Source organism: Macrobrachium rosenbergii, chromosome 14 (assembly GCF_040412425.1).
Source record: "Macrobrachium rosenbergii isolate ZJJX-2024 chromosome 14, ASM4041242v1, whole genome shotgun sequence".
Taxonomy (NCBI): domain Eukaryota; kingdom Metazoa; phylum Arthropoda; class Malacostraca; order Decapoda; family Palaemonidae; genus Macrobrachium; species Macrobrachium rosenbergii.
In genome coordinates this window covers 30,544,884-30,549,835 of record NC_089754.1, presented here as the reverse complement: position 1 = coordinate 30,549,835, position 4,952 = coordinate 30,544,884, and positions in this window count along the sequence as shown.

The following is a 4,952-nucleotide window of genomic DNA, read 5'->3' as shown; positions in this document are numbered from 1 at the left end:
TGTCAATGTACAGTTTCAAATTACAAAACAGCGTGAACAATGAAGTGTATAAGTTTGCCATTTAGAAGGAGTTAAAAAGAAACAAAATGCAGAAGACTTAAAACAATGCGAAATTGTTTCAAGGAAGTCAAAATGAACTTTTGCAAACAAAGACAGAGCTACGTGAAAATAAAAGGTTATATTACTGTAACGCGAAGTAAAAGATTTAGCATATTCACGCATGAATTCAGTAACTACAACTAGAAAATGTTTTTGAAATGCTTTTGAAAAGCCATGCATATATATATATATATATATATATATATATATATATATATATATATATATATATATATATATATACACACACATACATACACACACACACACACACACACACACACACATATATATATATATATATATATATATATATATATATATATATATATATACTGAGCAAGAGCCCGTGCTGGCAAAAACGGACGACAGCAATCTAAATCAAAATGAACGGATAAAGTCAGCCCAGTTATATTTAACTGGGGTTTTCAGCCAAGCAGAATGAAAAATACAACCAGTCACTGACGTCACGGAGTAAACATCCATGATGTCACAAATAAACTCCGATGACGTCACTGCTAAACGCCGGCGTTCATGAACTTTCCGACGTCGAAACGCCCAAGAAAAAGATGACGACGCCGCGGAAAGAAGCCGTAAGCTTCTGACCACGAAGGAAAACCGCAGGGGAGATAGATGTCACAGCAAAGCCTAAGGACCTTAAAGCCCTTTTGACGTAAAGCCCAATATCCCTTCACAGGGGCTGGAAACCGAAGCAAGGTTGAAGAAGGGCTTAAGCTATGATGTATCGACAGGTGATAATCACCTTTAATAACCGGTTATCATAAGGTCCTTTTTCCTAAATGCATCGTCTACTTGATCTTGGATATCATTGGTGTAGGAACCAGCTGCTTTCTAGCTGCCGGATCTTACTTGAACAGTTTCCTGGAGACCTTAGAAGCATGGGAAAAATATTAGTGAAATTAACTGCCTGAAAAATTTATTTCTTGGTCAAAGTGCACCGTTTAAGATTAGTAAATGTCACGAGTAAAAGTCAGTGTGGTTTGAATAAGCTCAGTGTATTATTTCTCCGTTATTTTAGTATGAATTTTACTATAATAATAATAATAATAATAATAATAATAATAATAATAATAATAATAATAATAATAACTAAAATTTAAGTTCCTGGATGAAAGGAATCTGAAAATTCAACAGGAAGAAATACATTCATTGAGTAATAATATTATAATGATTAGGTTGGCAATTATTTTGAACTTTTCAGCTATTATTATTATTATTATTATTATTATTATTAATTCCTCCATATTTCACAATTACGGCATCATTCCTGTCCTTTTACCATTCACCTGTCAACTTTTCACCACCTGTCAAAAGCCAGTCAAACAACATCACCAGTATTCCCTAATCGTTTACACAACTACTGACAGTTAGTTTAAGAAGTCTGTCAAGTGTCAAAAATGTTGGAATTTTCCCTCGTCCGCAACTCGTCAGGTTTGGCTTCGACACAAAATTATTTATTTTATTAATTTTTTTTATTTATTTACTTTTCCAATTATCTATTTAGCCTATGTAGTTATAACTGAGCTTAGTGTAATCTACTGTGCTCCAACAAATCAGTCTGTATAATTCCCAAGGGTAGCATGCACAGAAAAATGCATGTTTTTAAAGCTAAAAATTATTTGATAAAGAAAGCTGGACACCTGTCTTGAACCCACTGACAAACAGATTTTTTAAGGTATCGCAACATAGAGCAGTTAGGCTAAGTCTTCTGTGTGTTCCAAGGTTAGCAAGACCCCAAAAATGCACTTTTTTATAAGATCAGCAAGCACAAACACATAAACACTTATACACACACACACACACACACACACTCACATACACACGAATTGCCCCACACACAATTAATATACTCAGGATTGAGTGTGCTTCAGTAAAAGAAGCTAAAAACTACATTTACACTCGCAAGACTCTGATACAGGTCACGACCGTGTTCAGTTACATCATGTACAAGAACAAGACACGAAATATTTTTACACGGCTGGCAGCACGCATCTCCAAGCACCGAAACGTATCGTACTTGCCTCTTCAGACGGTGTCAACAGATTAACACCTTAACTAATAAACAAATTGATTAAGTATAGTAATTTGTCCTTAATAATGGTCAGAAAAAAATAAAATTCCCTCTAACAATTACATGTGAGTATCAGATGCCTGACTAATTCCAAAATAACGGATAACAAAACCTGTAATTACCAATGAACAAAGAAATTACTGTTTATGCGCGTTTATGTCATAACAGCTTGGAGCGGTTGGTACCGGCCGCTGGTACCGCCATATACAAGATGATATTATAATTTTTTAACATGAATATTAAAACCTCCTTCTTGATAATGACCCAGCCTGAGTCTTGCCAAAATCACCTTTAAATAGGATCTTTTCAAAGTCTGGTAATTATGACCATGTAAAAAGTCAGCCCACTGTTACTAATCGCCCTATATCTTTCCCCAGCAGTTGCCTCGTGGCTTTCAGAAGATTTAAAAAGAGATTATAGTTTACAAACGACAAAAGTAATGAATGACGTCATTTTCTTGTAGATATTGCAATTATCATAAAATTATATTAATAACTGTAGTGCTTGTAAATATACAATTGTCATGAATACTATTAGTTATAGAGGTCAATTTAATCTAAGCAAAAATTCATATGAATAAGCAAATCTATTTTCGTGCCAAATGAAATGAGGAAGTTGCAGCTAAGCTCAGAAAAATATGAGAGAGAGAGAGAGAGAGAGAGAGAGAGAGAGAGAGAGAGAGAGAGAGAGAATAAAACAAGGTCGAAGATGTGACAGACAGAGACACAGACAAGGATCCTATTCCACCATTCACCGTTACGTTTTCACAGACAATTAGTGATTCTACCCACCAGTATTAGCGGAGAGAGAGAGAGAGAGAGAGAGAGAGAGAGAGAGAGAGAGAGAGAGAGAGAGAAAGAGAGAGCCCTGTCGAATTCGAAGTCGTGATTGAATTCTAAAGCTGTCGAGTGTGGTTTCCTGTCGAAGGTCGACCTTGCAATATCTTTTACCTGATAATCGCTTCTATTTTTAATAGGCTGATTACCTGATTTTGAGGTCTGCCCCAGAGCAAAAGCCCGTACTGGCATAAAGCCAGCTTAATCCAGTAAAGCATTAGCTAATTATTTAAGAATTATCTGACGTCAAATCAGGGAAAAATTTATTTTCATTAACTACAACTTTTCGCCCACTACAAAATCATGTCTTCTAATTTCTGCAAGAGAGAGAGAGAGAGAGACAGAGAGACAGAGAAAGGTACCTCATAAGTGTTCACCTTCCAAACCTACGACCTCTTAGTGGTCATACAATAGCAGAAAAATATATTACGGGTGAAACCGAGGAAATGGCAGAGGGAAATGGAGTTGTGAGTGCAAACTCTCTCTCTCTCTCTCTCTCTCTCTCTCTCTCTCTCTCTCTCTCTCTCTCTCTCTCTCTCTCCACTAATTATTACATACATGCATAAAAATATATGTATATTTATATGTATATATAAATATATACATATGCGTGTGTGTGTGAATTCTCTCTCTCTCTCTCTCTCTCTCTCTCTCTCTCTCTCTATATATATATATATATATATATATATATATATATATATATATATATATATATATATATATATATATATATATATATATATATATATAATATATGTATATGTATATATATATATTTTATATATATATATATGTAAATTTCTGACTCACATAAGGATCAGAACCCAGGTCTTTCAATTGAAAGGCAAGGCACTGCCCACTAGTCTTGTATGGCCTAGTGGGCAGCGCCCTTGTCTTTCAATTGAAAGACCTGGGTTGATCCTGATGTGAGTCAAGAATTTATTTCTGTTCCACACGTGATTGTGTGTTCATTATTTCTATATATATATATATATATATATATATATATATATATATATATATATATATATATATATATATATATATATATATACTGTTGTATATATATATATATATATATATATATATATATATATGTAAGTACCAGTTAATCAAAATGGAAAACACCAACAACAAAACGTTCGATTTTCCAATCCCATTAATCCAAACGAATCTCCGTTTTAATCTATCATTTTTAAAGCCCCTAAATAAATTAAACTAATCCCCTTAGAGAATAATCCCCTAACGCAATCCTGTCAATTTTCAATTCGCTGTCGAAAACAGCAATAGGGAGAATAGGTCAGTGCAGAGCCCCTAAATCAGAGAGGGTGAAGGGGGGGATCACCTCCCCCCTCCCTTTCCAAGGGAAGGAAGATAACACTTCAGTAAATTCGCGTAGCTTGACGTCAATGGCCCTTACTGTGACGACACGTAAAAATTCTCGATCAGTCAACTATGGACGGGTGACAGACACGGGTCACAAATCGCGAATCGGTCTGGTTAGCGAAAATTCAGTTGCTATAAAGATTTTCTCTCTCTCTCTCTCTCTCTCTCTCTCTCTCTCTCTCTCTCTCTCTCTCTCTCTCTCTCTCTCTCTCTCTCTCATTAGTGACCACTCTAGATATGCCAGGAATCCGATAAGGTACATGTAAGACCTTAAGAAAATCTCTCTCTCTCTCTCTCTCTCTCTCTCTCTCTCTCTCTCTCTCTCTCTCTCTCTGTCCGAAAAGAAACACTCAGCAATGGAATGATATGTAATAATCGTTGCAAAAAATGAGATGCACTTTCATGTTTTTCAACTAGCGAAAATATCCATTCAAATGATATCTCGGTTCTTATAAAAAAAAATATAAATATAATAAACACCAACTTAAAATTGTCCTGTAAATTATTATTCATTATAAACAGATTGCTCTATGTAAGAG